The sequence below is a fragment of the Podarcis filfolensis genome (assembly GCF_964270895.1).
Source record: "Podarcis filfolensis genome assembly, chromosome: 5".
In the NCBI taxonomy this organism is placed as follows: domain Eukaryota; kingdom Metazoa; phylum Chordata; class Lepidosauria; order Squamata; family Lacertidae; genus Podarcis; species Podarcis filfolensis.
In genome coordinates, this window is record NC_139608.1 from 98682400 (window position 1) to 98709251 (window position 26852).

At 42.8% G+C, this 26852-nt stretch overlaps 1 protein-coding gene and 1 long non-coding RNA gene across 3 annotated transcripts in view; one reads left to right on the top strand and one right to left on the bottom strand.

Annotated features, from left to right (window-relative positions):
* The window catches only part of ETV6 (ETS variant transcription factor 6), a 147705-nt gene that overhangs the window by 70463 nt on the left and 50390 nt on the right, over positions 1-26852 (top strand). The gene's annotated exons all lie outside the window — the stretch shown is intronic.
* LOC310763614 lies at positions 1489-18166 on the bottom strand. Its single transcript, XR_014548721.1, has 3 exons — positions 17335-18166; positions 4038-4208; positions 1489-2330 (listed from the first exon to the last, which is right to left on the bottom strand). It is a non-coding gene; the product is annotated as an uncharacterized lncRNA (long non-coding RNA).

A 26852-nucleotide genomic window follows, 5' to 3' on the forward strand; every position in this document is an offset into this window, starting at 1 on the left:
GTCACACTATCAAGCCCTTGGGAAGTAAGAAGCAACCAAAACATTCTGGTGAAGTGGAAAATGGCCAGGAAAGAATTCTTGCTGTTCTGGTCCAGTGCTTCAGTTTCCCCATATATGGGTGATGAGGAGTTCCTGGATCTGAAATGAACTGATATGCTGACCCAAAGTCAAAGACCTACTTCAGTTGGCACTTAGAGCAGATTTGCTTCTTGTTGACATGTGTGTTAGTTTACTGCCTGCATACTGAAATGTGCGGTTGTTGAGGAACTGTTCCAAGCAGAGTGTGTGCAGTGTTTGTGGAGCAGGGTCAGCAAAACCGCTCAGGTCCCTATGAGCGAATGGGCTCTGCTGTGGTCTCCAGAGGCTGCACTCCTGAAGGCCAACCTAGGCGTGGCAGAGGCACCTACAGTTGTTCATCTGCCTGCCCTTTTTGTGCCTAAAGCAAAGCGTCTAAAGGGGATGTTTCAGGCACTTTTCTCCCAGCCCAGCTGGGAGCAGATCAGAGCCCTAGGCAAGCATTATTGCCTGTTACCATTGCATGAGGGGAAGAGAGAGGCTTCCTCTTGCTAGTCCCCCATTGTAGGTTCCTGCACAATTTAGAACCCTGCACGGTCAGCAAGTGCAGTCCAGCTCTTTCCCTTACACAGTGGTAGTTGCATGAGGAGTGAATGCCTGTACAGTCAAAGCTCGGCTCCTGAATGCCTCTGTTTTGGAACATTTCAACTCCTGAACGTCAAAAACCCGAAAGTAAATGCTCCAGTTTTCGAACGTTTTTCAGAAGCCGAATGTCCGACGTGGCTTCCACTTGAGTGCAGGAAGCTCCTTCAACCAATAGGAAGCCGCGCCTCAGTTGTTGAACATTTTGGAAGCTGAGGGGGAAGGAGAGAGTTCACTCCCTTCCCAAACTGTTCCCCTACACCCATTTTTAAATTCATGAGCAGGAATTTTTAAGAAGTGCCTGTCTGCAGTACATCATACAATTCTTACTGGAGCAGTGACCTCTTGGTAGCCATCAAACCTAATTGAGAGGTTATTCCAAAAGCCTGCTTCCATGCCTTAACTGGATACTGTTTCAGGCTTTTTTCTGGAGTCTGCACTGTGTTGTTTCAGTTTTATTAGATTTATCTGCTACAGGCCTTTCTGAATCTACTTTTCAGTGAGGAAACCTTCATGCTGTGGATTGCCACTGGGTGTCATTTGAATTGCTTTTCTACATTCTGTACTAACTCCTGGACTGAAGTCCTTCTGGCATGCAGGGGCATAGGAGGGGGGCGGACCACCCCGGGTGCCCTCACTGAGGGGGTGACATTTGGTGCGCCTGTGACTCCCAAGCCTACCCCGAGCTGTTGGGGTAAGTGGGGGAGCTGCGCCACTTTGCTGGCGGCACTCCCCCCTCCCCCTTTGTTTTGACAGCTTGGGAGGGGCTTGGGAGTCACAGGCAGGCGGCGCGCCGAATGTCCGCCATGCGCAGCTCGCGCATATGCTCCGCCACTGCTGGCATGCTGATTATATCGACGATGGGTGGCACCTACATGTGTGTGTTAAGTAATGCTGTAAAGAGTGAAAAAAGAATTATTCCAGAAACACCCACTGTTAAGCTGATAATTTTATTTCTCATGAATTGTTCTTAAAACACTGAAAATGTAGTGTACAATTATACTTGATGTGGAGCCTGTCGCTGGTGTAATCGAGCCAACATGAAGCATTTTAAGTCCAAATTAATTTCAAAACAAGAAAGTTGGATCAGTCTCAGTTTTAAAAAGAACATTTTAATGTTTTCTCTGAGCTTTGGGTCATTATATACAGCCTGGTATAAAACTCCCCCTCCCAACCCCTCTCTGCTTAAAGCCAACAGCAACAAAACCCCCACTGATTTGAAGGGAAATTTCCCTTTTTGGGTTTCTGTGTCTCTGGAAAGAATTTTCAAGGAAGGCAGACACCAGTTCCCAGCTACATGCTTCCTGATAAGGAAGTAGCTCCAGTAAAGGCAGCTATAAATAACTCTGTGTGTGTGTTAATTTTGAAAATGAAGGGAGATTTATTTACTGACGTTCCTCTAAAGAGAGAATGGCTTTGGATTAGAAGCACAGGTTTTCCTTTTACAGGTTATCCTTGTTGTAGAGCTGTTTACTCTGTTGTTTATCCTGCTAAGTGGATAAAATGAGTAACACGAAATCTGATGTGCTGGTGTGTTTCTGTTCATTACAGTGCAGGTTCCAGCATAATCTCCATATTTTTCTTCTCCTCACTGCACCCTTTTTAAAGGAAACATGCAGTCTGAAGTAGAGTTCTGGTAAAATTGCTCACTCCTTTTTTCTTTTTGGTTGGTCCTAAGAAAGGCATAGTTTTACTATCTTTGTGTGGACTTCTTGACAGGTTTTCCTCTACAATCCTTTTTGAGAGAACCCTTTTTTGTTTTGTCCGCCCCCTCCCCCAAATCTGCGTAGAGGGCTTTTCCCACCATGCTTCTTCATTTCCACAGAACATGCACAATTAATACAGTATTAATTAATTATGGGGAGAGGTTGTTGCTGGCACAAGACGTGAGGCTTTCCAGCTTATGAAGCAAATGCTTTGATGCTGAGCTTTAAAGACCATTTCCGTCAGCTCCAGCCAGCAGAGCAGTGGAATGATATTTAAACCAGCCTCTCCTTACCAAGTTTAGAAAGTAGGAACCACTCTGTCCTGAAGAGAATTTTCAAAGCAGAACAGAACAAAAGGATTGGAGAATAGAAGAACCGCTGAAGTCTTCAAACAGAGGAGAGATGGGGAGCTGGTGGCTGTCTAGAGCCACTGGACTAAAGCTTCTGTCATCCCTGACGTTTGGCCAGTACTGGCTGGGACTGAAGTGAGAAAGGGTTCAACAGCACCTGCAGCTCCACAGGTGCCCCACACCTGAGACAAGAGCAGAGGGCAGCAAACTTTTTCAGCAGGAGGCTGGTCCACTGTCCCTCAGACCTTGTGGGGGCCGGACTATATTTTTTTTTGGGGGGGGAATGAACGAATTCCTATGCCCCACAAATAACCCAGAGATGCATTTTAAATAAAAGGACACATTCTACTCATGTAAGAACATGTGGGCCAGATGTAGAAGGTGATTGGGCTGGATCAGGCCCCCGGGCCTTAGTTTGCCTACCCATGTACAAGAGTCTCAGTAGGACAATTTCCATAAGCTTCCATTTGTAAAACAAATAGATGACTTTTGAAAGGGTGCTAGTGTACCCCTCAATGACTATTTTGTTCAGGCAATTATGTTGTGAACCACCCTGAGACCTGTGGGTATAGGGCAGTATATTAATATACTTTTACTACTACTACTATTAATAATAATAATAATAATAATAGGAAGGAGGCTGAAGGGGCAATTCTTCCCCATGGTTATAAATGCTGTTAAGAGAATATGAGCAGTATATATTCTTTCTTTTAATCCTTGGAGAGCAACTTCCCCCACAGAATTTAATTTCTTTTTTTATATATATATTCACTGAAGATATTTAGTGCATATATATTTAATATAACACACACACACACACTACAACAACAACACATGCAGTTCAGCAACTTGACTCAGTTACCTTGTTATTTAAAAAATGCACACATTTCCCAAAAGATGCTTTGTCTTCAAATCCTATTTCACTTTTCTTTAATATTAATTCTACCGTGAGTGTCAAGATGCTTTCTCAACGCTTATGGTACAATTAATATTATTAATATTTATCCAGTTCTATTTTTCTAGCACAAGAGGTGCCGGAACTCACCGTGAACATCTCCCTTGTTCTCTTATACAGTAATGGCAATGGCTCCCACCTGAGAGGTGCTGGAACTGAGTTCCGGCAGAAAAAAGCCCTGATTATAACATCCTCCCTTATAAGGAATGCAGTTGAGTCCTCAATTACTGTGGTTTGAAGATGGCTTGCTTTGAAAGTGGCCAGAATTTTAAATCATGATTGCTGGACCTTATGACTAGACAAAATTTCAGGATAAACTAAAATTAAAACAAATGCTGGTGAAGGAGGGAAGAGAGGCAACATACGAACCCCAGTCTCATGGTGGCTCCTTCCTGCTCACACAGATGGTGGTGAAGCATGTTTCAGCATTGCATGCGAACAAGGTGCAGGAAAGGAAGGCCAGAAGCCATTTAGAGCATAGACTTCCCCCTCACAAGGTCACTTGTGTATTTCTCTGTCCTTGCTACCTTCTGATCCTCTCTGGAAGCAAGGAAGATCTAGAGCTCTAATCATTCCACAAAAAACTCTAAGATCGTAATCCAACAATATGAAAGCTGCTGCAGTAATACATTTTAAAAGTTCAACCCCAACTTTGATATAAAGTTTGCCTTAAGAGAATTTGTTTTTTAAGCCACAAAAAGCTAAACAACTAAGTGACTTGGTGGATCATTCTGGATATAATTTCCCTTACTTGTAATTCAACTACCTAGTACTCCATTGGTTCTTCAACAACAGAAATAAAATGCGAATAGGGAGAAGTCTGAAAGGCAATGCATGTTGGATGTGTCTTGGTGCAGTTGCTGATGATGGTAAATGAATTTCTTGATTTGCAAGAATACCAAGCTTATTCTCTCTCTTTCATTTCCTCGAAGCCAACTACCCCTTTCAGTATTTGCACTTTTTGCTGGTTTTCACTTCCCTCTAATGACTTGGCAGAGACATCTTTTCAAAATTCCCCACTCATGCCGTTACTTCTTGTTCCCTCTTTTTTCCTGTGTAAGGCACTGGAGTTAATATCCAGCTTCTTTAAAAACATCTCTGTGACCTTTTTGTGGTTTGGGCCCAGGCTTTTCGTTTTATTTCTCACTGACTCTACTGTAGTAATTATGATTCCATTTCATGAGGAGAAGGCAATCCAAGCCATATATATGCTGTGCTACCATACAAGTGCAGAATATCCCAGATTACAGCATTGCAGGCAGAATTCAGAGTCCTAAGGGTCTCTGCTTTAATTTTACTTAAAGCAAGTTTAAAGCCTTCATGGATACAAATACAGTGGTATCTCGGGTTACATATGCTTCAGGTTACATATGCTTCAGGTTACAGACTCCGCTAACCCAGAAATAGTACCTTGGGTTAAGAACTTTGCTTCAGGATGAGAACAGAAATTGTGCAGCTGTGGTGCGGCGGCAGCAGGAGGCCCCATTGGCTAAAGTGGTGCTTCAGGTTAAGAAGAGTTTCAGGTTAAGAACGGACCTCCAGAACGAATTAAGTACTTAACCTGAGGTACCACTGTATATGCTAAAAAGAAGCCTGGTATCAATCCAGTATTAACTGTAATGCATGAGTATGATGTGCTGAAAATCAGGTATGGTGTGCACATTTTGAAAAAAGAAAGCCTGCAAAAATATTAAAAGAGTTACTTTTTGGTTTTCCATAGTTGACGAGATTAGGGACAGGGTGTTCAGAAGCATGTTAGAAGGAGAGAGAGAACATGACAAATGGAGTGCATATTAGCAAGAGTGCTGTGTAAAAAAGAAGAAGTCTCCATGGTTGTGAGAGTGGGGTATAGTGGGTGGAAGGAGTTGAGGAACTGGAAGGAGAAAACCATGGTTCAGTCAAAGAAAAGATGTGCCAAGAGTGTGAGGCAATGAGATCATGAAAGGGGAGAAGGTTTTTTGATCAACAGAATGCCATATTTCACTGCATAATTGCCACACTCCAAAAAATTGGTTAATTACCTTTCATTATGTAATTGTTGCATGATATAATTGTGTTTTCCCCCACCACTTAAACAGAGCAACAAGGTGGCATTGTGGATACGCATTTCTCGCGTGTGCATTGTGAGCTGTGAGCATAGAATTCTCAGCGCATGTACTGCCAGTGTATCGTATTTCCGTAGGCGCAAGGGGTCCTAAAACTGGCATGTTTCCATAAATGGATCATAGAATCATAGAATCATAGAGTTGGAAGAGACCACAAGGGCCATCGAGTCCAACCCCCTGCCAAGCAGGAAACACCATCAGAGCACTCCTGACATATGGTTGTCAAGCCTCTGCTTAAAGACCTCCAAAGAAGGAGACTCCACCACACTCCTTGGCAGCAAATTCCACTGTCGAACAGCTCTTACTGTCAGGAAGTTCTTCCTAATGTTTAGGTGGAATCTTCTTTCTTGTAGTTTGGATCCATTGCTCCGTGTTCGCTTCTCTGGAGCAGCAGAAAACAACCTTTCTCCCTCCTCTATGTGACATCCTTTTATATATTTGAACATGGCTGTCATATCACCCCTTAACCTCCTCTTCTCCAGGCTAAACATGCCCAGCTCCCTTAGCCGTTCCTCATAAGGCATCGTTTCCAGGCCTTTGACCATTTTGGTTGCCCTCCTCTGGACACGTTCCAGTTTGTCAGTGTCCTTCTTGAACTGTGGTGCCCAGAACTGGACACAGTACTCCAGGTGAGGTCTGACCAGAGCAGAATACAGTGGCACTATTACTTCCCTTGATCTAGATGCTATACTCCTATTGATGCAGCCCAGAATTGCATTGGCTTTTTTCGCTGCCGCGTCACACTGTTGGCTCATGTCAAGTTTGTGGTCAACCAAGAGTCCTAGATCCTTTTCACATGTACTGCTCTCAAGCCAGGTGTCACCCATCTTGTATTTGTGCCTCTCATTTTTTTTGCCCAAGTGCAATACTTTACATTTCTCCCTGTTAAAATTCATCTTGTTTGTTTTGGCCCAGTTCTCTAATCTGTCAAGGCTGGATGAAGTGTTTGTGTATGTGAATGAAATGCGTAACAATGGCTGCGGTGTATTGTATGAAATGTTGCAAACGAAGGCAGAAGAAATTGATAGAAACTATGAAAATTCTGAAGGGGCGGTGTAGATTGTGCAAAAGATACAGGATAACTCCTACCCCTGGTTTTGAAATCTTCAATGAAACCCCAAAAAACTGCAAATTAGTTGCTGTATATATATTTTTTAAAAACCTATAGATTATGAATAGTTTCCTTATCTTTGTATTATTTACTGAATGTTGGGAGAGACACTTGTTTTCTGACCTGAAATGGGAAAATTGCAACTTACTGTAAGTCTGGCAGTGCATCTGGTTATATTGCTTGTGCTAAGGTGCTTCATAAAATGTTTTCTGTTATTCATTAAGTGTTGGCTCTCAACAAGATTCACAAGAGGTCTGTGAGAACAGTTTTTATAGGTTTGCTCCCCTCTTTTAGCTCCCCTTTCAAAAGAATCCCATTTTTAAAATAAAGTTACTCAATGTGAAAGTTTATTTAAAATAAAACCACACTGCACTTTACACACACACACACACATTAAAAAAACAACAACCCCGAAAGCTGACTCCAAAATGCTGTCCTGCCAGATCTTAGGAAATATAATGGAACAATTTGGCTCCAATCCTAAACACATTTGCCTGTCCGTAAGTTGTTTTACAATCAATTTGTCAGTGTGCTAAGCACAGGGTTCTTTGTTCCTGATTTCAAAGCAGGGGATTAGCATGTAGGATATTCTCCCCGTATCCCTGCTTTGTCATTGCTATTATTTCTCCTTTTTCACTTTCCTAAAATCCCAGCCAACACTGCTTGTGCAAAGACTTTCCAGAGAGTTTGAGGTGGACTTACTTTTTAAAAAGTGCTGTCTGTGGAGGAAGGGAGAGGTTTGTGGGCAAACAATCATGGGTAACGGGGGGGGGGGCTGCTTGCCCTGTCTGAAAGAGGACCTGTTCATTCCCAAATTCTGGCTGCAGAACCAGCAGCAGCGTAGGTTGAGCTTGCAAAAAAGAAAAAGAAAAAAGAAATCTCTTCAAACAGCCTCCGCTCAAAGGCCACACTTCTGAGGGAAATTTCCTTTTTGGGGAAGTTGCTGCAAAGGAATTTCCTGTGTGGGCAGACATAGCTTCCTGACTTGAAGGCTTATTGGATGGGGAAAGAGTTCATAATGGAATGACAAATTAAAGACATAGCAGTCCAATTCCCTTCAAAACAGCTATCAAATGAGCTCAGCCCATGCACCATTCCACTCCCGCGCAGGATGAAAATAAAATGCTTCTCTCCTGACAGGATACACTCTGAGGCTTCAAGCATATCCTTCCCACAGACTCCCCTTGACTGTGATCTCAGTTTCTCCCTTGTTAGCAATTACCTGCTGATGGTTCTAGTTAAATATGGCTTCTTTGTCTGACTCATTTTCAATCAAGAGCAAATGTCTTTTGTGAAAGAACCTTCTCTGTAAAAGCAAATCTGCACAAGGTAAACCTTTCCCTTTTTCCCTACCAAAGAATACTGGTTTCCTTTATGAACTGTTCTTAATTTGTTTGGCTATTTCCACCACGTGACTCAAAAGTCCTAGGGCAGTAGGTTGACTCCAGCATTTATAAACTTGTTACACCAAACTTCAACCTGAGGCCAGGCGCAGTCCTTCCTGTTTTGCCAAGAGAAGCAGTGGGCAAACGGGGCGCTGCATCTAGTACTTCCACCACCTGAGGCAGTTGCTTCACCCTGCCTCATTGATGGGCCAGCTCTGCCTGAGGCACATGTCTAGTTCATTGCCATACATACCTGACTTCCACACCCCACTCTCCTCACATATACCCTTTTGACTATAAAAGGACTTGCTTTTTATGGACTAATCTGCTGACCATTGGTGATAAGGAACTGCAGGCAGGCAAGTGAGCAGGCTGGCAGAGGAGGAATTGAGCACAGTCCAGCCTGGGCAACCAGCATAAAAATGTTGTCAGCCCTGGAGGAGGGATGGATCTCTATGTTTGTCAGTCTCCAAGGCTAGTATAAGGTTTTTGTTGTCTTCATACTTTTATGAAATATATATAATTTTTTTAAAAAAATTGTCTAGTAGCACCATCTGAAGAAGTGTGCATGCACACGAAAGCTTATACAGTGGTACCTCAGGTTAAGAACTTAATTCGTTCTGGAGGTCTGTTCTTAACCTGAAACTGTTCTTAACCTGAGGTACCACTTTAGCTAATGGGGCCTCCCACTGCTGCTGTGCTGCTGTCACACAATTTCTGTTCTCACTCTGAAGCAAAGTTCTTAACCCGACGTACTATTTCTGGGTTAGTGGAGTCTGTAACCGGAAGCGTGTGCAACCTGAAGCGACTGTAACCCAAGGTACCACTGTACCAAGAACAAACTTAGTTGGTCTCTAAGGTGCTACTAGACAATTTTTTAATTTATATATATATATATTTGTATATTTCTACTGCGTTAGACCAACACGGCTACCTACCTGAATCACAGGTGGGGGTAAAATGCCATGTCGAATAATTGTTTTGATTGGAAATGATTATTTTAATGACAAGAAGTATTCAGGTCTGATAGTTCTGGGTGATTATGTCGAAAAGGGATTAGTTTGAAGTCATAAAACCTCGAAATCTTCCATAAATTGGTGCAGCAAAGCATAAAGTTGGGGGATCAAAACTAAGTTAATGGGGCAGCCGCCCCACGAAGTATCCTGATCTTCAATCAGCACGTCGTCCTGTAGCTCATTGTGATGAAATTCCAGTGCCTATCTTCGGAGAACTTCCTGGCATTAGTGACGAAGATGCCTCCAGTGTTGAAGGACATGAAGAAGAAGAAGTGGTTCTTGAAGATGATGCTCCACATCCATTTTCCCAAAAGGAGTTGAATGATCTAGTTTGTGACCTCAGCTTGTCAAAGGACTCTGCCGAACTGTTGGCATCCAGATTGAAGGAAAAAAACCTCCTCTCTGACAGTGCTCGCATCAGCTTCTTCCACAACAGGCATCAAGAGTACCTCCGTTTTTTCTCGGAAAAGAAGGACTTGGTGTACTGTGCAGATATTGCGCAGCTTCTGCTCAAGCTTGGAGTGCCACAGTACGAACCCAAAGATTGGAGACTGTTCATTGACAGCAGCAAGCGATCACTGAAATGTGTTCTGCTACACAACGGCAACCAGTTTGCCTCTATACCCCTGGCTCACTCGAGTACACTGAAGGAGAACTATGAAGCGGTGAAGTATATGCTGGAGAAAATTGGTTATGATCAGCATAAGTGGTTTATTTGTGTTGACCTGAAGATGGTGAACATTTTGTTGGGACAACAGTCTGGCTTCACCAAGTACCCATGTTTTCTGTGCATGTGGGATAGTAGGGACCGTGCTCAGCATTACACGAAGAAGGACTGGCTTGTGCGGGAGGAATTGGTGCCTTGCAGAAAAAGGAACGTCATCAACGACCTTCTGGTGAACAGAGACAGAATACTCTTCCCACCACTGCACATCAAGCTCGGCTTAATCAAGCAGTTCACCAAGGCTCTGGACAAGGATGGTGACTGCTTCACTTACTTGTGCCAGGCTTTTCCAGGATTGACCATGGAGAAGTTGAAAGCTGGCATCTTTGACGGTCCTCAGATCCGTCAGGTCATCAGAGATCCAGAGTTCGGAAAGTCAATGAACGAAGTGGAACTGGAAGCTTGGAAGGCATTTGTTCTGGTAATGAAGAACTTTCTTGGCAACAATAAGGCCAGAAACTACACAGAACTTGTCAACAACATGCTGACTGCTTTCAGAAACCTGGGCTGCAACATGAGCGTCAAGATGCACTACCTATTTTCACATATGGACCGGTTTCCTGAGAACCTGGGTTCAATGAGTGACGAGCAGGGGGAGAGATTCCATCAGGACATGAAAGAGATGGAGATCAGGTATCAGGGTCGCTGGGACGCAGTCATGATGGCTGACTACTGTTGGACTCTGAAGAGAGACCTCCCTGCCGCTGAGCATTCCAGGAGTTCCAAGAAACGGAAGTTCAAGCCCTGAAGTTTGAAAAATGGTGAAGCAACATGCAATTTACGTGTACTTACCTTTATCAATGCCCACCATTCAGTTTACAGTAAACCTGACCTGATGGAGAGAAACAGATGCCATTTCCTGATTCAGCAGTGCAAAAATACCCTAAATCAGTTGCAAAAATACCCTAAATCAGTTGTAGAAATCAAAAAGTAAACAATTGTTGCCCAGTGTATCGTTCTGTGAGCAGTGGGCTTTGGGGAAGTAAATGCAAAGCTCCTTACTTTCTTGTTAAGGGTGCTGGGAATTGCAGTTCTGTGAGGGGTAAACTACTGTTCCCAGGATTCTTTGAGGGAAGCTTTAGATGTGTGGTGTGGACGTCTTACACCCTTCCATTGTGAGAAAAGTCCCTACTCTCTGCTTCCTGTTCTTTAACCAATCACTGATTCAGAAGAGAAGTCTATAAGCACATATATGTACACACACAAAGAATTTAGAACAGGACATTTCAAATGCAAAAATAGTTATGTATGACAGATAAATGTAAGGAAATTTATCTGGTCTTTTGAATTTGAATTTCGTAATTATGGAATTAGGTTTAGAGTTGAATAATGTAGTTACTGCTTTGAATGTTATTTCACATGCCCCAGAGGCAAACCCACATTTGCCACCAAGTGTGAACTCATCAGGGAAGTGCAGTCAATAACAACTATATGACAAGTTTCTCTTTGTAATACATTTGTGTTGTATTCACATTCTGCACTATATATGAAGTGTACACTTAAAATGCACTTAAAGTATATTCTGAAAACTATGATGTGCAAAGCTGTCCCTAGATGTCTGAAAATTAGTGTCTGCTTCAAATGCATCTAGTAAAGCTTTCTGCAGGTATTTCTGAAAGGCCTGATGAGAAATGGGGTCTTTTCTCTCTCTTTTAACACATATTGCCTTGTTATGACCAGATGAACTATTCAAAGGAACAACTGGTGTTTTGCTTGAGGGAAATTTCCTTTCTGAGGAAGTTAGTCATGCAAAAATGTGAAAGAAGACTCTAATGTGGGTAGAGGGAGTGCCCTGGTTGCACATTTCCTGGAAAAGGCAGCTGTTGACATACTATTGACTAATGCAAAGTCTGTCTGTTTGAAGACAGCTCCTTTCTCGATTCTCATTCCAAAGGGCATGGAGGGGACATTGCATGGTGTTTTTTTGGTTCAACCCCTAGAACTCCTCAGTTTAAAAAAGCTTAGGCATCAGGCCTGTGAAAGACCTACTCAGTATAAAGCAATTTTATCTGCTCGGTTGACCCCCTAAATTGCCTTAACAGGTACCCCTAGAGGAGTAGGCATGTCAACCTGCTTCAGCAAAAACAACTTTTACTTATGGCAGGTATCCTGTTCATGGAGATCCGTAAATGTCAAAGCCAGCACTGTGAATTGTATCTGGAAACTAGCAGGTGACATTGCATCTCTTGATGGAGAGGTGTAACTGTGGTCTCTTGAACCAGCTCTTGCTAGGAAGCTGGCCAGGACCCTGCCAGTATTGTTCCCACCATTATGGAAAAAGTGAGCCAGACCTTCAAAAATCTCAGAAATGTAGACTCTGAAAATATGAGCAAAGAAAAACTGAATAGAGAGGTAGCTGATTGCTTTCCTTCTGCTTCTTTTAACCTTTTGCTTGTCTCTCCCAACTTATTTTTTGCAGGTTTGGGGGCTAGAAATGTTTTCATATAAAAACACAAAAAAGAAGATTGGCATTCTCGGTATTCTATTCTGAGTTCCAGTTGTATCTAAAGTATCAGAACTTCCACAAAGTTTGCTTTTCATCATTTCATGACACTGAGGTGAAAAAAGATGCAAACAAAGGAAACCCCCCTGTTTAGTAGGGAAATGCTACTGTCAAAATCAGGAAATACTTTGAAGAAGAAGAAACCAAAACAAAAAGCACAGTAATCTGTGATTAAACTTCTGAACCCACCTCTCTTCAGTAGTCTGGAAATTCTAGAAGCCTAATAATTCAGGATAGATATCCATATGTCCAATATATTTTGCAGAATGCTCATGCTAAGATTTTGAGATTGCAATATTATGCATGCTGGTTTAGGGCTGCATGTCTCCAGTAAATGTGTACAGTCTTTTTTTTTTTTTTATATTAGCCATGGTCACATGATCATATCTCAGCTTCATAAACAGATGTGAACAAGCTTCATGTTCCTGCTTTGCCCTTCCTGTCACACAAGTAGGAAGACGATCCAAGATGCTGCAGTTAAGCATAGCTTCCCATTATATTAGAACCAATAACTGTCCCTAATGCCTTCAAACAAGCCAACCGTGGCTTCAGATGCTGGCTTATTAATAGTTTCTGTAGTCTGTAATGTATCAACATTGCAGAATGCAGTTCAGTTAAGAGAATTTATTCATAGGTATTTATTTCATAATATGTTCTTTGCTTTAATATATCTGGCATGAAACTTGTAGCATACTATAATTGATAATAGAGATGGCTAAAGAGAGGTGTGTGGAAGGTTATGTTACCTTCAGGTAATGTAACTTTCAGGTTGTGAACCCGGAAAACCCGGAAGTGTATTCTACTGGGTTTCGCCGTGCACGCATGCACAGAAGCACTCTGTGCGCCGCGCACATGTGCAGAAGCAACGCCTCTACTTCCAGATTTTTTGGGCTACATACGAACCCCTGGAACGAATTACATTCATATCCAGAGGGTCCACTGTACATAGGATCTGGGTTGTTACATCCATACAATAAATTTACAGTACATGGCATTCCCCAAAGAACTCTGGGAACCTTAGTTTGTTCAGGGTGCTGGGAATTGTAGTTCTGTGAGGGCTAAACTGCAGTTCCCTGTATTCTTCAAGGAAGCAATTACTATTTATTTTAGCTATTTATTTCATAAAATTTATACACTGATTGTAAACAAACAAACAAACAAACAAACAAACTCAAAGCTGGATTAATGCACCATATTATACATAGGGCTGGCTCTGAAGGCAGTTTGGAAATTTCAATTAGTGCCGAATTCAGTGGCGAGGTGGCTCACTGCGACAGTACCGTTTGCGCATGTTACACCAATCCTGGTCTGACTGCACTGGCTGACAATTGCCTTCCGAGCCCAATTTTGACTTATAAAGCCTTAAATGGTTCAGTACTGGATCACCTCTCCCTGTATAAACTGACCAGACTTTGCGCTCATCCTCTATGTGTACCTCCTAGGGCTGGGCAATATCTGGTTTTCAATATCAGCTAAATATTATGATATATTGATAGGAACTACACAGAGGCGAACAGGATAGTGTCCTGGGAACTGTTACTGCTTAAGGGTCTAAAACTGATAAATGATGATATTACCAATCACCTCATGGTCACTTTCGTTAGCAGGCAAGCCCAAATGCATCCAAACAGGATTTTTTGTTTTGGGATTGGCTACCAAATGGTGGTATTCAGGACAATCCAAAGTACGGTGTTGAGTCATAGTGAATATAAATAATCAGGGACTGCCAGACTGCAAGCGGCAGAAGCGGCAGCAGCCTTGCGGTGGCAGAATCAACAACGGCCGGGGGGCAGAAGCGGTGGCAGCCATAAGTGGCACAATAATCAGCAGCCTGTGAGGCCCTGTCGGGGCGCCTGCAGTAGTGGTGGCCTGCAAGGCCTTGCGGTAGCGGCAGCAGAGATGGAGGCGGTCTGCAAGGCCTCGCTGAGATAGGCTGCCGCAACTTCTACCACCACCAGGAGGACTTGCAGGTCACTGCCACTTCTCGCCACCTGGCTAAGGCCTCCAGGCCCCACTGATTGTGTCGTGGCCACTGCAAGTCCTCGCAGGCCACCACCGCCACTGCCACCACCTCCCACTGCCGCTCTGAGGACTCGCAGGCCGCTGCCACTTCCGCTGCCAAATCTGTTTACAGGAGAGAGGGTAATAATAATAATAATAATAATAATAATAATAATACCTTATTATTTATATCCCGCCCATCTGACTAGGTTTCCCCAGCCACTCTGGGCAGCTCCCATCATCATCATCATCTTCAAACTTCATAAAACTTCAAACATTAAAAACTTCCCTAAACAGGGCTGCTTTCAGATGTCTTCTAAATGTCAGATACAGTGGTACCTTGGATTAAGAACTTAATTCGTTCCGGAGGTCTGTTCTTAACTTGAAACTGTTCTTAACCTGAAGCACCACTTTAGCCAATGGGGCCTCCCGCTACCGCCGCACCACTGCTGCGCAATTTCTGTTCTCATCCTGAAGCAAAGTTCTTAACCCAAGGTACTATTTCTGGGTTAGCGGAGTGTGTAACCTGAAGCGTCTGTAACCCGAAGTACCACTGTAGTTGTTTATTTCCTTGACATCTGATGGGAGGGTGTTTCACAGGGTGGGCACCACCACCAAGAAGGCCCTCTGCCTGGTTCCCTGTAACCTCACTTCTTGCAGGGAGGGAACTGCCAGGAGGCCCTCGGTGCTGGACTTCAGTGTCCAGACTGGATGATGTGGGTGGAGATGCTCCTTCAGGTATACTGGGCTGAAGCTGTTTAGGGCTTTCAAGGTCAGCACCAACACTTTGAATTGTGCTCGGGAACGTACTGGGAACCAATGTAGGTCTTTCAGGACCGGTGTTATATGTTTCTGTTTTAACTATTTGTGCTTTTATCTTGTATTTTTATCTTGTGAGCTGCTCTGATTTCCTTTGATGAAGGACGGTATATAAATTAATAACAACAACAGCGATATCAGGAAAAATTCACAACCATACCTTAAAACATAAACTACTAATCAGATTAGAATTACCTCAACTTTCAAGCATCTGTTTAGGCTTATCTAAACAAGAACATTTTTAGCAGGCAGAGAAAAGAATACAGTCAAAGTGACTACTGGATCTCAATATATTGAGCTCAATATATTAAAGTGGTATAAATGTGCTTTAAATGCGTGGTGTAAATATGACCCCAACAGATTCTCCTAGAATTAAGCATGACCTTCAAGGTCTCATTTGTAATCGGCAAAAAGAAAAATGCTAGATTTTTCTGCCTTTATCCACCAGGTGATTCTTTCTTTTCCATTGCAAACCATCCATCTACATATTTTATACATAACAACTGACCAGAGTTGTGCAAACTGGGAACTTTCCCTAGGCTAAATTACACAATCCTGAGAAACGATCTGAGCAAATGGAGGAACTGAATCCTTTGCTACACATTTGAATAGCTGCATATTTCTTCAGGTGTTGAGAAAGCTAAGCAAATAACTCTCTTCCTCCTCAATCAATACAAGGGGCTTTAAGCAGGGGAAAGGGGCACACTTCCTTCTCCAGCGCGTTGAAGATTTCATAATCCACACACATTACTTTCTGTTCATGAATACAAGTAGCAACACGTTTGAAAACTGGATTGGCATCTCTGACTCTGGACGTGTTCCAGAGCAACACAGCAGAAGGCAACCCCTGCTCCTCCCGTCTGTTTGCTTCCCAGACCTCTTGGCCACCCCTCCCTCACCTGCTGGGTGTTGCACCTGGAGATCTGCTTCCCATGGATGGACAGCAGGGCTAGAGAACTGATAGATAGGAGAATCCACATCTCCCGTCATTACTGTTTTGGCAAGAGATGTGATAGGGTTGCCATATTTTGAAAACGGCCTTCCCAGACAGACCTGCCCTTAACACGGAGGCCGCAACCAAGCAGAGGTTTTTTTATCCTGTTGTTTCCGCACTCCTTTCCAGCACCTGCTCCCAGTCACATGGTTTTCCAGGACCCTTTTTGTGCGAGGCTCCTGCTTGCCGGTGCCAGGGGGAGCCCCCCCCCAGGCCCTCGGCCTCCAAGTGGCCACCAGCAAGGTTGTGCCTGGGCAGGGAGGCTTGTCACTCTGTGGCCCTCTGGTCCTGACTAGCCCTTGCCCTCCAATGCAGCTTGAGCAGCTGTTGGGGGCTGCCACTGCTGCTGGAGAAGGCCCAGGCAGGACCGGAAAGGCCGCAGAGCATGAAGGGGGCAGAGAGGGGCTGGCCCGGAAGAGCGCCTGCCCTCTCCCACCCTTCGGTGGCATGCGTGTCCCCCTCCACCCCCCAATAAAATAAACAATCCCCCCAAAAAACCCTGGACATTTAATGTACAGTGCCAAAATCCACCCGGAGGGGCACCCTGGCCTCCCAAAAGAGGACATGTTTGGGAAATCCCAGACATATGGCAACCCTAGATATGAAGATATCATCATCATTATTTATTAAATTAGTATGCTGCTCTTATTGGTACAGTTCATTTGATAATGACCAGTTATTGATATAGTTCCATTTGCAGACTGTCTCATCCCAAAAGGTCAAGAACAGATTAATGCATAACTCACCCACTTTAAACTTGGTATAGTTACTAAGGAATAAGGATGTCCCCTTTGTCTAGTTAACTCTCTGTTTATATCAAGGGCCAAATTCCTCTTTCTATCCCAGTCTGCTCTCAACAGAACTGAATGGTTGGTTTCTGAACTGAAGTCTTCGCTCAGGTCCAGCCCTTGCACTGTTTCTCACTAACCTGACAGACATTCCAAAGATGTCTCTGGTGGGCATCTATCTACTACTGTTTTGTTGTTAACTTTCAGCTCTCTTACTCACCAGGGAACAGTGGTGGAGGGCTCTTCATACATTGAAGCTGTAATCCATTAACCCTACTTGATCCTTCTTCCTCTTTGCTGCTTCTCTCTGGATAGTCTTACTGCTCAGGTCACAAATTTAATGGTATACTAAATGATCGAGTCATCAGAGTGATCCTGGGCGAACAAGTGTCCATTTTCAAGGGAAAACCATCTCAGAAGAGAGTGAGACAGAGTTTTTGCAGGATGAAAACCACCAATCAAGAAGGAAGCCACTACAAAGTTAGAGGAGAAAGGCAGCAAAGGACCATTTATAAGGAAGTCCACATCGAGTTTCTGAAAAAGACATTTTAAGATAATGTGTACTCCAGATACGAGACCAGGGAGGCACTGTCAAGGTGCATCAGAGTCGAGGAAGATGGCGTGCACAGAAGAGCCAGAACAAAGCTGACTGGTTCCAAAATAATGACTAGGAACTGAGCTACAGCTCCTTATATCCGCTGTGACAGAAGAAGAAGTCCAAGCAGCAATCTGGGAAACAGCCCAAGTATCCACACACAGCAATATTACCAGCCGCGCAACTTCCATTGTCCCGAAAGCTATGGAGAAGGGTTCTGGCAGCCACCTCTCAGCAACACTTAACCAGGAGAGCACCTCTATGCCTTGCAGTAACAGAACTCCCAGGAATTGAACCCAGTTCATTACCAGCAAGCTGTTGTTGGTAGAACTGGGCTTTTGTGAGACTTCCCAGGCAAGCAAGTGCCCAGTTCCATATTATGGTGGAGAGATGGTGAGGCATCCTTCACCATTGGCTGGTGCATTGCATCAAGCAGTAATACTCCCTGGTGTGCAATGGGGAACAACCATTCAATGGGGAATTATCCAGCTGCAAATCCTGTAAAATGCTGGATGATGATGGAAGTGGTTCAGGCTCTCAGTTCTTCTCTTTAGATCTAGTTTCAGAACAAAGGGGCCAGACTGCCAGTGAGGATTATCAAGCTTCAAATGTTGCCTGAAGATTACCAAAGTTGGCAGCAAAAAAATGTCTTTCCTTCTCCAAACATCTTCCAGGGTTACCCATACATATAAGATTTGTTTTCTATCTTTAAATTTATTACATTTCAAAGTTTTTCAACAAAGTTTGTTCTTTTAGTGGCTTTGTCTGGGATCATCATCTGGCTTTCCATTTACTGAAGCATTTGCTTCCCTTTATCCAAGGAAGCTAAAAACACTTGGATATTGAAATCAAATATAAAAGCTAAACAATTAATTGACCACTTGTTCATTGCAGACAGATTGACATTGTCCAAACACTGGAGAGACTTATAATGTATGCCACTGGACCACAGGTGTGATATTTAGCCTCAAAATGATATTTCTTCATGCTATTAAAAAACCCAAATAAATTTTTGACTTGGCACTCACTTTTTTATGTTAGCAACAAGAGTAAAAATCCACCATCCTATTATGCTAGAATTTGGAATGCATGGCACTGTATTTTTTTATTTTCACACACACAACTTTATTGTGGTCCATAGTCCCAAAATACACAGTACATTTAAAAAAAAAATTACATTGCCACTGTTGTTTTAATTTCATTTTTGTATTATTCCCTTGTATTCATGGATACATATTTGTACTTACCTTCACACTGATTTGTGTCCTTCCTAAAAGAGACTCCTCAAGGCTAGAGGGACATTACTGGAACAACTCTTGGGTTGGGGCAAATGCCTAAAATGTTTTAAACTGTTTTAAACGGTTCTAATTTTGGTTTCTCTGTTTTGTTTTGGTCAGGTTTATATTGGTTAAATGTTTAGTTGGGGTTGGTGGTTATTTTAATTTGGGTATAACTGTAAACTGTTTGTTGTTGTTGTTGGTTTCTATTGATTTATTGGTTTGTTTGTTTCTAATATAGGATATTTTGTTTTTTAATGTTTGATATACGATATATATTTAATGTTTGATATATGCTGTAAGCTACCCAGAGTGGCAGAGGAAACCCAGCAAGTTGGGCGGGTTATTTATTTATTTATTTAACCTCAGATTTTTGTAAATGGATTTCAGAGCACTTTACAAGAGAGAGAGAGAGAGAGAGAAGAGCCCAACTCTTACCTGGCTATGCTGCAGGAGTGCTGTTGCCTTGTTTTGTTGATTGGCAGATTAAACAGTTCAAAGCTCATGCTGATGGAATTGTCTAAAGACCATGCTCATTAGCAACACATCGGTTGAGCTTTTATTTTTAAGGGGAGTGGTCCATTTCCCTTATCACCTTCATTGTTCCCTAAGAGGAAAGAGTAAGAAGCATCCAGAAGATGCTTCTAGGTGAGACCAGGCTTGCACTTGGTTGGGCAGCGTTTGTGCGCCTAGATCAGGGACTCTAAGATGCTTTCCCCAACATTCTTGAGCAGTGTTCAAGAAGCAGGAGACAGCTATGCTCCAGGGTTGCTTTTTTAAAGGTTGGGATTCTCTACTTTCCCATTACCACCAGTGATATCACTCAGTGCATCCCTTGACTTTTGCCTATGGCAGCTAATGTTCATTTCTCTGTGGAAAATTGCAAAACTATGTTGCAGTAAGGGCAGGATCCCTGCCCCTGGCATTGGGTGTCTCAGCCTTCATTCATAGAAACATAGAGTTGGAGAGGACCCAAAGGTCATCTTGTCCAACCCCCTGCAAAATAGGAACCTCAGTTAAAGCATCCATGACAGATGCTTAAAAACCTCCAAGGAAGGAGAGGCCACCACCTCTCGTGGGAGTCTGTTCACTGCTGAACAGCTCTTACTGTCAGAAAGTTTTTCCGAATGTTTAGTAGGAATCTACTTTCTTGCAACTTGAAGCCATTGGTTTGAGTCCTACCCTCCAGAGCAGGGGAAAACAAGCATGCTCCCTCCTCCATGTGACAGCCCTTCAGATATTTGAGGATGGCTGTCATATCTCCTCTCAGTCTCCTCTTTTCCAGGCTAAACATACCCAGCTCCCTCAACCGTTCCTCATAGCACTTGGTTTCCGGACCCTTAATCATCTTGTTCGCCCTCCTCTGCACACGTTCCAGCTTGTCAAAATCCATCTTAAATTGTGGTGCCCAGAATTGGACACAGTATTCCAAGTGTGCTCTGACTAAGGCAGAATAGAGTGGGACTATGACTTCCCTTGGTCTGGACACTATACTTCTGTTGATCCAAACTAGAATAGCTTTAGCTTTTTTTGCTGCTGCATCACACTGTTGACTCATGTTAAGCTTGTGGTCCACCAAGACCCAGAGATCCTTTTCACATATTAAACCAGGTGTTCCCCATCCTATATTTGTGCATCTGGTTCTTCCTAAGTTCAATAGGGACCTTACATTGGTCCCTATTGAAATTCATTTTGTTAGTTTGGGCCCAGTTCTCCAATCTGTTAAGGTCATTTGAATTCTGATTCTGTCTTCTGCGGCATTAGCTGCAGTTTCGTGTCATCTGCAAATTTGATGAGCATCCCCTCAATTCCTTCATCCAAGTCATTTATAAAGACGTTGAACAACAACGGGCCCAGGACAGAACCCTGTGGCACCCCACTTGTCACTTTTCCCCAGGATGACGAGGAACCATTAATGAGTACTCTTTGGGTTCAGTCAGTCAACCAGCTACAAAGCCACCTAACAGTAACCTCATTCAACCCACATTTTACCATCTTCCTTCATTGTTTGTTGAATTCTTTTCAACACCCTCTCTGCAAAAGGTTAATTGTAACTTGTTCCATTTGAACAGATGGCATAAGAGGTGTGTGTGTATGTTTAAAAAAACTTACAGATGTTTGGATTTGAATGATTACTGTAAATGTAGGGTTTTTTTGAATGATGATGACAAAGAGCGGCTACAAGAAACACAAGGACGAGGTGTTCTGACACAATATTTCCTGTGTGGGATGTGGCTATTTGTTACTCCCATTTTTGTTTGTTTAAAGCAAAATGTCCAGCCCCCCACCCCAATTTTAAGCTGTATTCAGTTCTTTTTCAGGGAATATGGAGAAACCACACATTGTGCAGACAACTGGGTCTGGCAACCAAGGTCCCTGCCACATAACTGCAGTTATTACAGTTCAGTCTGCTGCAAGAAAGAGGCCGGCAAGCAGAGGGTGACAGCTGCTTCCCTTGACCATCATTATTCTGCTGAAAAATCTCTTTGGGGAAGGCAGAAATGCCCCTCAAATTTTTGGGTTTAACGAAAGAATTAATTGGGGGGGCAGCGGCTTACTATAGAGGCAAGATGGCTGAAGATTGCCGTCTTATGCTGGGCAATGTTCCTCATTACATAGAGAATGGCCCAGTTCACATATTTGGGTATTGTGGGAAACCTCAAGAGTTTCCCCCATATGTATGTTAAAGAGCTGAGATTGTCAGTAAAAAATACTAATACAAAAACATTTTCAGGGAGTCCAACCACCCTCTGACATACCTCTCTCTCTAGCATAGCAAATGCCACTTCAGTAAATAACCATTAGGAGATTAAGCATCTTCTGTGAACAAATTGTTTGGTATGCCAAAGGGAACTTGTCTGACATTTATTTTCCACAAGCATTAAGGATCCTGATGACATCTTAATTGTCTTCACCTGGCACAGTGGCAATAAAGAAATCAAAATGTGTTAGCACTTCAGTGACAAAAGGGCATTTAAAAAAATGTTCTAGGCTTTTGCTTAGCTGATATGTGGTATAATTATTTATATCATACACTAGTTCCGTTTCTGATGCAGAGGCGAGACAGACAACTTATTAGTATGCTAACAAACCCTTAACCTAAACTTGTTTCAGCTTCCATTTGGCTCACATGTGCAAGTAGTTAGATCTGAGAATGAAATGGAGCTAAAAGATGAGGACAGCCTGTGCAAAGAAAAGAGCACTGGGCATTCTGGGCATGTTCAGAAATGCCCTGTCCCTAGTTTCACTCTTCTGGTTCCTTTCACAAAACAAGACACCTTCTCTGTGTTTAAAAGGACTTTGTCCTTTGCCCATCTTCGTTTTCAAAGGCATTTGTACTGTGATGGAAAGGCAATTTGTATACTCACTTTGAGGTGCTAACAGGGGTGCCAACTAGAATAAACATTGAGGGGGCTCAGGTAAGCCCCACCCCACTTAATCGATCACATGACGTGGTGCACACACACAGTTTGAATGGCAACACCTGTTAACTACAAGTGGTACCTTGGGTTAAGTACTTAATTCGTTCCGGAGGTCTGTTCTTAACCTGAAACTGTTCTTAACCTGAAGCACCACTTTAGCTAATGGGGCTTCCTGCTGCTGCCGTGCCACCGGAGCACGATTTCTGTTCTCATCCTGAAGCAAAGTTCTTAACCTGAAGCACTGTTTCTGGGTTAGCGGAGTACGTAACCTGAAGCGTATGTAACCTGAGGTACCACTGTATTTGAATGGCCCAACCCCCTCAAATAGCCCCCCAGCCCCTAGGAGTGGCTCCTATGGGTGTCAACGTTTTAAAGACAATAGTTCTCGCTCTTGTTCCCAGCCTTTCCAAGCCACCTTAAGACGTATTCCCTAAACACGCTTACACATAAAAGTGTGGAATTTGTATAGATACTTGGCTTTCTCTGATTATGCTACTCAGACAGAAAGCTGCTGTTTTCAGGGTCCCGTTTTATTTCTACTTATCCTGCCTTGCTGATGAGACTGAGCAGAAGGAAGCCAGGGTTACACTGCTAAACTAGGAGTGAAGGCTCAGGACCCATTCAGTGTTGTTGTGAAGATAAAATAGGCAGGTGTTGGGAGAGAACCATGTGACCACCTTGAGCTTTTTGGAAGAAATGCTGGATAATGTGTTATAAAATTTACAACTGTCTTGCAGCAAGGTATGGAGATGTCTCTGGAGTTGGAGGTCTATTTTTTTGAGTCAGATTTGTTTTAACTTTCATTATGATGATCTTGGTTCCAACTGTTTTCAGAGTAAAGCAATTTTTGTTAAGCGAGAGAGGGAGGGAGGTAGTGAAAGCCCCGCTGCTTTTATGAGAACTGATATAGTATTGTTCCATAACACGTCGTACTTTCAGGGAGGAGAAATTATCTTCTAAACTGAAGTTCTGATGGTGAAGAAAGGAGAACATAGCATGTGGGATCAGTAACAAGGCAGAAGTATAAATACCTTTTATTCCTTTCAAGCAACTTAACTCCATGCAAGTACTAAACACTCCATTCATGTAATAACATAATATCATACAGAAATATAAATGATAGCTGTAAGATTTTATTTACTTGCAACTATGTAGAATTAACAGCAAAAACAACCATAATAATTCACAGAGTAACAGAGCAGATAATATACAGTAATTTAATGGAACTCTGTGAGATAATGGGGTTGTATTCATCTTTCTCATCTGCACATCAGATTTATGTGTGTTAGAGGCAGCATAAATTTTAATTCTTAAAAGAAATTAGTTGCCCAGCTGAATATGTTTCAGGTTTGGAGGTTAGTAGAAATAAATAATATATGTTTAGTTCCACCACCACCACCTTCTTTCTGTGTGAAGGGTAGCATTGAATTAAGGCTTCCCTCTGTAGCTGGAAAAATATACTTTGAATTAGGAATCTTTTTGGAATCAAACACCTAAACCTCTGCTTAAGTAGGATTTTAGGTGAGACCCTGTTTTTTTAATCAAGAAAGAATGATGTGCATTAGCAGAGTGTTAGGGAGGGATAGAATTCTGACATTACTAAATCACTCCCTGGAAGATGTTCCTGCTTCCCTGCTCAGAAGCCACCATAAGGTGACACTCTTTCTTTCACAGCCCCCACCAACTGCTCACACTGATAAATTAAGAATTGATAATGTTAATATGATGGTGATGACACAAATATTCATATGGCACCTTTCAAGTGTTCTAAGCACTTCATGTATCTTATTAAACCATCTTTACAATGTGAAAAATAAACATAATTAATCTCATATCATAGGAGAGAGGGGATAAAGTCCAAGTGAATAGTGGTTTGCCTAACCCCACCGTGTGAGTTTATAGCATATTTAATATTTTAATCAATAACTTGCTTAGCCTCTGTGCTTTGCATATTAACTAGGTAATCTAGGGTTGCCATATATCAAAAAGTGAAAATCCGGACGCAAAACTTGGTGAGCAAAAAGAAAGAAATCTGACAAAATCTACACTTTCAACATGTGTTGCCATACACCCGGATTTTCAAAGACATTTAAGTGATTTCCACCCAGATGCTGGTTACGAGGGACGAATCCCAGCTATGTCCGGGAAATTCTGGACTTATGGCAGCCCTAGGTAATCAATCACCTGTATACCTTTGCATATTTTACAAAAATGTAAACCGTTTTTTTGCCAAAGTTGTTGCTGAATGTTGAAACAGTTGACATTAGCACCAGATACGGGAATCGTAATTCCTGGAAGCTAAAGGAATGCTGCTGCTGCTGGTGGTTACTCTTATATAAATTGCATTTATTAGACACTTTTTCATGATGTGTGACCCAAAGTGACTTGCAAAATGCTTCTAGTGCATCACTAGACTTTGCCTTGCAAGTGTGTTGCAAAGTCAGTTTCACAACCCAACATTTCACTGATGAAAATAGATACAATCCTGTGGATTTATGGCACCCTGTATCCTCACCAAGAACAGCTGCTCAAGTATCTTCCTTTACAATTACACACTTTGAAAGTCCCTTTTTGCCTGTTGTACAGTGGTACCTCGGGTTAAGAACTTAATTCGTTCTGGAGGTCCGTTCTTAACCTGAAACTGTTCTTAACCTGAAGCACCACTTTAGCTAATGGGGCCTCCTGCTGCCACTGCACTGCCGCTGCACAATTTCTGTTCTCATCCTGAAGCAAAGTTCTTAACCCAAGGTACTATTTCTGGGTTAGTGGAGTCTGTAACCTGAAGCGTATGTAACCTGAAGCGTATGTAACCCAAGGTACCACTGCAATTTATTCTGCAGTAGCCAGGTTCCCCAAAGTTAAGCATGTTTAATCGCACAGTTCGAAAATCCAAATTTCAAAAGTTGTATCTGTGAGTTGTATCTGTCATTGGTGCAATGGGATCTCCATTTCCTTCCCTTCTTCCACCTGCCCAAAAAATCTGCTCCAGAGGGTTCCCAAGCCTCCAGAAAGGATTTTGAGGGCACACAGAAGAGGACAGAAGTCCCTTGCACCAGTTCAGTGGGAGTTATTCCCAAGAAAGTATCCCAGGGCTGCAGCCTTAAGGGGCAGAATTTCCTTGTAAATGGAATCAAGAGTAGAAGGAATATGGGATAGTTTGTGCATTTTTAACAACTGCTTCACCCCACGAAGTAGTAGGCATATGAATGCGATGGGAGGCTGCCCTGTGTAGGATGTCCCAAGGCTGTTTTATTTTATTAGCAAGAAAGAAGACCCTGACCTAATTTCTCCCCCCCCAACATGCCTGCCCCAATCTCTTTTTCAATCAGTAATGTTGGATCTCGTCTCTATATACAAATCGCTGATATGAAAGGAAAGGGAGAGCCCAGCCCATGTGAAAGCCCAGGTGGAGGTAGGCACAATTGCAGGGGGCAGTCAGTCAGTTTTATTGCACATAGCCAAAGGCTGCTGCAATGTACATAGAATCATTCAACAATTAAAAGAAAATATACTAGATTGATACAAAAGACTTAAAACATTTATATTATCAAAACATTATGTACTCTAAACAGAGCTATAAAAGTACCCCAATATACAAATCAAGACATTAAACAATAAAATTCATAAGCTAAAATCGTCACATGGCCACTAATATATCAAAAAACAATGTCAATTAATACAGTGTGCAATTATACTTGGAGTTTGGTGACAAAGATAGAGCATAGCCTGATGTAAGGTAAAGGTAAAGGGACCCCTGACCATTAGGTCCAATCGTGACCAACTCTGGGGTTGCACCGCTCATCTTGCTTTATTGGCCGAGGGAGCCGGCGTACAGCTTCCAGGTCATGTGGCCAGCATGACTAAGCCGCTTCTGGTGAACCAGAGCAGCGCACGGAAACGCCCTTTACCTTCCCGCCGGAGTGGTACCTATTTATCTACTGTTTATCTACTTGCACTTTGACGTGCTTTCCAACTGCTAGGTTGGCAGGAGCAGGGACCGAACAATGGGAGCTCACCCCATCGCGGGGATTCGAACCACCGACCTTCTGATCTGCAAGTCCTAGGCTCTGTGGTCCCTCTATAGCCTGATGTAGATAGGGTCACATAAATTCATCTCCTTTACAGTTGGTGGCTACCTTGGCTATATAATTTGCTCTAATTTTCCTAGTGGCAGTTGCAAAGAGTGCTACATGCCAGGTCACATCTGTGTCTGTGAGGAGATATAAAATATGTCAGAGGGGTTCTGGCCAGGGGACCTTGTCATTATAGGCATGTTGTTGCTCTCCTCAGGTGCCAAAATGTGTTTGGCCAGTCTCCTCAGGTATGTATGGCCTGAGGAGACAAATATTAAGCAAAACAAGGTATGTTCCTCACAGCCAGGCAGTCTTAAGAGAAGCAAAAGTGTGTCCATTGTAAAATGGACAAGTGGTGCCTGAGAGTGAGG